The sequence below is a fragment of the Sinocyclocheilus anshuiensis genome, unplaced genomic scaffold, assembly GCF_001515605.1.
Source record: "Sinocyclocheilus anshuiensis isolate Anshui unplaced genomic scaffold, SAMN03320099.WGS_v1.1 scaffold5469, whole genome shotgun sequence".
Classification (NCBI taxonomy): Eukaryota; Metazoa; Chordata; class Actinopteri; order Cypriniformes; family Cyprinidae; genus Sinocyclocheilus; species Sinocyclocheilus anshuiensis.
Genome location: NW_015544402.1, coordinates 1,100 through 8,240, shown reverse-complemented (window position 1 = coordinate 8,240; position 7,141 = coordinate 1,100). Strand labels below are relative to the sequence as shown.

The following is a 7,141-nucleotide window of genomic DNA, read 5'->3' as shown; positions in this document are numbered from 1 at the left end:
ACAGCCTTGGTCTGACGCAAGAAGCAAGTCATTTGTAATTTTGCAAGCTATTCCACAGTCGAGGACCCACCACCAAAAAGGCTCGATCCCCTCTGCGTTTCAGCCCTGAACAAGGGATTGTCAATAAGTTAAGGTTACAGGGTTATAGGGACATGGTAAGTCAGACAGGTATTTTGGAGCAAGATTATGTAGGCATTTATACACAAATAAAATAATTTTAAAGACAATCCTGAAGTGGACTAGAAGCCAATGGAGGGCTCCCAAAATGTAGCTGCAGCATTTTTAAGCAGTTAAAGTCGAGCTACCTAAGACGTGGAGATACTGTAAAACAGAGAACTGCAATAATCCAAACACGAAGTTATAAAAACATGGATAACTGTCTCAAGAGACTTTTCAGACAGAAAATGCTTTATTTTAGAAAGTGAACGAAGCTGGAAAAAACTAGAGGCAATGACGGAGGATACATGTTTATCTAATATTAGCCGACTATCAATGAGAACACCAAGGTTACGTATACAACTTGAATTAAAAACAGACCGATTGCCCAGGGTGGAATTAATAAACTCAGATGTATCAGATGGACCAAAAATTATAATCTCAGTCTTAGAGTCATTTAGAGTTAAAAAGTTGTTGGATAGCCAACGTTTGACCTCCTCAAGGCAGGACAGTAGAGTGTATAAAGCAGAAGGGTCATTTCTTTTTATCGTCATCCGCATAGAAATGGAAAGATACTGTATTTTTATTTATTTATTATTATTTTATTTTACATGATTCTCTCAGACCCCACAATGTCCAGCTCTGATCCATGCCATGATTATAACACTCTTGATGAATTCTGGAGAGACATACGGCAAAAAACAAATCACCCCATGGACTACTATGAATATGATGACACCCTTGTTGAATGGAGTGGCTGGTATCGGCTGTATTTGAATGGAGAAAGTGCCCAGATGTCTGAGTGGTGTGTGAGTAATACAGGATGTGGTGGTGAAACTGGACTTTATCTTGGCGGTTCTCATCCAAGAGTTGAGGATGGAGTGGTGACCCGTGAAGTTGTTGCAAGTCATATAAGGTCTAACCAGTGTGACAACTACAGATCCACATCCATCAAAGTAAAAGCCTGTCCAGGAGATTATTACGTCTATAAACTTGTCAGGCCAGATGTGATGACCAGCAGGCCTTCATATTGTGCAGGTGCATCTTGTTTTCTCTGGATTTTTTTTTTTATATCAGAATCCAGAATAAAATCCTCTTTTTATTAGATAATTTAACATATATCTTATTGAATTGGTTAATGAAATTAATTGTTTTTACCAGTTAGAATAAGGTTTTTAGTTGCATCAGAGCTGGGATGTAGTACTCTAAATTTCTTCCATGTTCATACAGTATTTTAACACTACATTTACAAACTCCATGACAGTTACTTTCCAAAGCATCAGCGGTGATCCCTGCTACAACTATGAGTCTCTGGATCGTCCCTGGAGAGCCACTAATGAAAGTGGAGGGTGGATTTGTGAAGAATCTTTCTCCTGGAATGGCTGGTACCGGCTTTTCAACTATGGAATGAATATTCAGATGGCAGAGACCTGTGTTAATTCATACAGCTGCAATACAGACTATAATCTGTGGCTCAATGGTCCTCACCCTCAGATAGAGGATGGAGTGGTGACTAGAGAGGTCTGTGCAGGGTTTTATTGGGGTAGCTGCTGTCATTACAAGACAGACCCCATCAGAGTGAAAGCGTGTCCAGGCAATTACTATGTCTATGAACTTGTGAATCCACAACTCGGGTGTTCAGGATACTGCACAGGTACTGTGCTTTTTTCCCCACAAGTCTTTTAAACATTTTAGAATGATTTCAGTAATGACAGTACACATGGTTTAACTTTCTCATAATAATTTCTATGAATTACTGGTTTGACCTCACAAAGTTTTGATCTCATAATTTCTCAATAACACAGACTATGACCCGTGCAATAACTACAACATACTTGACAACTACTGGAGAAGCACATTCAATTACTGGTCTATGTATGGATACATCTCTGATCAAGATGACACTCGTGTAGAATGGGATGGTTGGTATCGACTCTTTATTGATGGATCAAGTGCTCAGATGCCTGAGTGGTGTATATCCTACATGTCATGTGGAGGTTCTGTTTCTCTGTGGCTTGGCAGCTCTCATCCTCGTCTAGAAGATGGAGTTGTTACTCGTGAAATTTACGGCTCTCACTATGGCCTGTGCAGTTACTACAGATCTGAACCAATCCAAGTCAAAGCTTGCCTTGGAAATTATTATGTCTACAAATTTACCAGACCAACTCTTTCAATCCCTGCTCCTGTATATTGTGCAGGTATTTATTAATCTTGTATTTAATATGCTTATCCTAAATTGTAGTGTAAACATTCATATGACAACTAATTATGCAGATTATCTTAGAGTTGGCCAGATCTAATCTTAAGTATTTAATGTACTCTTTTTTTTTTTCTTTTTAAATAGTAACATTCACCACCCCAACTGTCGATCCCTGCTACAACTACACCAGTCTGGATGAGCCTTGGAGGGCCACTGACAACTATTACTATAACAACAACAACCATTACTACTATGGCATGTGTGATTATAATGTGGAGTGGAATGGCTGGTACAGGCTGTTCTACAATGGTCAAAATGCTCAGATGCCAGTATCATGTGTTAATGAAGGTATGTGTGGCACTTACGAGCCACTGTGGCTCAACGGCCCTCATCCACAGCTGGAAGATGGAGTGGTCACCCGTCAGGTCTGTGTCTCCTCATGGTTTGGCTGCTGTGATTACACATCCCACCCTATACGAGTCAAAGCCTGCCCTGGAAATTACAATGTTTATGAGTTTGTTAAGCCAACATTTTGTGGAGCTTACTGTGCAGGTGAGCATTGTCACATTTAGTGTTTTCTGGATTATTATTTTTTTAAATTTTTTTTTTAAATGTTGTTGACATGAAAATGTTCTTAATATCAGAAGCCTCAAGTCAGTCCATCACATCAGTGTCTACAACAACAGAGACAATCCTACCCATAGAATCCATTACTCCACCAATCACAACCACTGGTAAAGTATTGTCTTGACTTTCACCCTCACAAAATTTATTTCTATGGAAAATATAAGTAAAAATCTCATCAGACAGAAGTAATACAGCTCACAGAATGAGTATACAATACCAGTGAGAAGGAAAGTACAACATTTGACAGAAGACTCATCTTCTGCATTGCACTTGACTGAATCATCTTGCTGCATTAATTCTTCACAAGAAAACATAAATAGAGAATATATCTTTAACGGAGTGTCTATTTACACTAAGTGCAAATAGGCTGCCTTGTTGGCAGAGGCTATTTACACTAACTCCGCCCACCAACATCTGATTGGGATAGTCAACACTGAAAAAAGACGCTCGTCAAACATCAGTTTCAGTGGCATAGATGGAAAGGCGCGTGCTTTTTGAGGCGATCGACCCGAGTTTAAACCCGCCTTTTGCCAAACTTTTTTTCTCCTTTTTCAAATCTCATATCGCATCGGAAAGGCATTTATTTTCAATAAAAATGAAGGAAATAATCAAAAAGTTGAAAATAAAGTAGGGTAGGTGTAGGGAGGGCTTTATTGTCCCAATAAGGTGGCATCCATTTAATAATTTGAATTAAAATTATAATTTACACTCAATACATTATTATTGCATACTGTTTTATAATGTACTACAATACTGAGGTGCAGATAATTGCTACTATTTGCAATAAGTAGTATAAATCGCAGAAAATCTTGCTGTTTTAACATAGTGTAAATAGAATCTATAGCTATTTGCACTTAGTGTAAATAGCATATTGTTAAAAAATACTGCTATTTTCACTTAGTGTAAATAGAATCCATCGCTATTTGCACTTAGTGTAAATAGTATCTATCGCTAAGAAAATATGCTATTTGCACCTAGTGTAAATAGCATCTAATTGCTATTTACACTTAGTGTAAATAGCATCTATTGCTATTTGCACTGTGTAAACAGCATATATCGCTATTTACACAGTGTAAATAGCATCCATCGCTATTTGAACTTAGTGTAAATAGCATCTATTACACTTAGTGTAAATAGCATTTATTGTTATTTGCACTTAGCGTAAATAGCATCTATCGTTATATGCACTTAGCATCTATTGCTAAGAAAATATGCTATATCTAGCGTAGCGTTAGTTCTGGCAGGTCACGTTAGTCAAGCTCGCATCAGCTGACTCTCAGCTGATCCCCATCAACCTATGGGGATACGACACCTAAGTATTCATATATAAGGTCCCTCAGTATTATCAGCAGTTTTCGCATAGCTCAATAGCTAATTACCCTCCTCCATCCCCAACTCCTCCTCTGTCAGTCAGGATTCAGCCTTCTGATTCTCCTTTGAATCAGACTAATTCTAAAATGTGTACATAACATTATTGAACTTTAATGATATCTGCAATACATTTATGTTGGTTCTGTTCTGTTTACCCTGGGGGGGTTATCGCTGCTCTCCCTGCTCTCATCCATGCTAGGCTGCATGGATGCGCAGGGAGTTCTTGCCCAGAACAGAACCATACCGCTAATCCAAACTGTATGCTAATTGTCAATCATCTTTGACGATAGTGGTCCTGACAGAATTGCACTTAGTGTAAATAGAATCTAATTGCTTTTTACACTTAGTGTAAATAGCATCAATTGCTATTTGCACTTAGTGTAAATAGCATCTATCGCTATTTACACAGTGTAAATAGCATCCATCACTATTTGAAATTAATGTAAATAGCATCTATTACTATTTACACTTAGTGCAAATAGCCGCTGCCTATTTTTAAACTATGAAAATAAACAATGAACCAACGTAAAAGATGGTTATCCAGAGTGAAGAACTGAACTTGAGTCTAATTTTATTAACAATGAAAAGTGTTTATCAGACTTTAATAAGCCTTTTCATAACTCCAAACTGTTTGCAGTCCTCAACCATCAGAGGCAGGACATTTCTTAATAGCATGCATGTACATGGATAAAAGGGAAAAGAGTCTGAGAGGAATTTGATAGCCTTTTAAAACTGGTGGTTGTGGAGAGACCCACCACATGATTGTAAAGTGCTTTGGATGTACAGCAATACACAATAAAGCGCTATATAAATGCATCATTCATTCATTCATTTATATAACTTTATAGTGTACTTTAATTGGTGATTTGGCTCAAAGAATACACAAAATTCACTTAAAACATAAATGTAACTGGAGCTTAAGTAAGCTTGGAGCTTTGGGACAATAAAGCCTTCACCACACCTACACCTAAACCTAACCGATCAACACCCATGAGTCACTTTATATTACACTTTTCGACTATTTCCCTAATTTTATTGAAAATAAATGCCTTTGTGATGTGATATATGATGTGAAAAGGGAGAAGAACGAGTTCGGCAAAAGGCGAATTCTAACACGGGTCGATCGCATCAAAACATCACCTATGACACTGGAACCGCTAGTCAGCAGGCATCTTTTGTAATGTTGTCTAGCCCAACTACACGTTTGTGGGTAAAGTTAGTGTAAATAGTCTCTGCCAACAAGGTGGGCTATTTGCACTTAGACACTCCATTTTTGGCATGTGTCCATAAAACAGCTCCCCCTGTTGACTCCTGCTACAGCCACCAACAATCAGCATTCTTCTCAAGTAATGTGTGACTCTGAAAATCTTAACATTAGATCAAGAGCAATAATCAGTCAAAGGGCCAGAATTTTTTTTTATATGGTAATGTAGCAGCTTGAATTCACTACACTTTGTTATGATAAACATGGAAATTTTCGTTCTTTTGTTTGGGTAATATGTAAAGCTGAGAATTGGTTGATTATGACACTGGGTAACTAAGCAGTCTTGTAAATTTGTGTTTTAGATTTAGATTTAAATTAACTTTATTGATCCCCAAGGGGAAATTAAATGGTAATTTAAATAAATTGTTAAATTGTTTGGAAGAAGAGAAGAGAAATAAAGTAAATAAATTAATTGTGTGGTTTATTACATTTACAATTTTGCATTTAGCAGACACTATTTTACAAAACAACTTCTCCTCCTAGTTAATAGATATCCCTGCTCTGAACTCAGCTGCTCTGAGGACGAAAGGTGCAGAATGAAAAATGGTGTTTATGGCTGTTTATGTAATGACGACCAATCCAGACCACAAGCTGATTCTTTCGGTTGGTATCATTCCACAACAAAATGTGAAAACATACATTGTTCTTCAGTCATTAATTACACTGGCGTTTTTTCTCTCAGATTTCTCGGACACCTGTGAAAGCAGCTCTGGCTCCATGTCCGTGTCTCGCTGTCAGCTCTTTGAGGCTGGTTTTCCAGCTGACGTCTTACCCCTCAATGATCCTAGCTTCAAAGGAACGGTCCGGAATGGCAGAGTGGAATTCCATTTTGATAACGATGAACACATCTGTGGCACAAATCTTGTGGTAGGACTAAACTATGTGTAACACATTCAAATACACCATCCAAACATGTGTAATGCCTGATAGAACCAGTAGAGTTAGATTTGACCACCTGGGGAATCGCTTTGAGATTTGTATCTAGGGAAGATTGTTGGGCTCTTACAGTTTGTTACAGATTGATTCTTTGGAGGGCCCAAACAGTCCAACCTAGAGACTAGTCAAAGTCTCAAAAAGATTCAGTAGGAAAGGGTGCACTAGACTGAAACTTGTGCCTGCATTCTCTACCATTAATATATACCCCACCATTATTTCACTTGAGTGCTATTTTTAAATTTGAGCTAAATTACAAGCATATGTATATCTGTGGTCCACAGGCCAACGGCACCCACTTCATCTACAGTAACTTTATTCTGGGGACACCGAGGTCAGAAGGTCTCATCAGCAGAGAGAAAATCCTTAAGCTTTCTTTCAGCTGTGTTTATCCTCAAACACAAACACTTTCAATGAATGCGCAAATCAACCCACTGGAGAGGTGTGAGTCAAATATGATTTCTGATTAGTTCGCATAATGGAAATGTTCTCACCATCATATTGTTCAAATTCTCATGCCTTTATTTGTTTTGTGGAGTTTTACTGTTTGTTTACCATTAATTCTCTTGAGGATTTCCAAGCTCCAAAAA

At 37.9% G+C, this 7,141-nt stretch overlaps 1 pseudogene; it reads left to right on the top strand.

The window, feature by feature from the left end:
- The first annotated feature begins 767 nt into the window (after window positions 1-767).
- LOC107698175 (uncharacterized) lies at window positions 768-6,993 on the top strand (annotated as a pseudogene).
- Window positions 6,994-7,141: the final 148 nt, after the last annotated feature.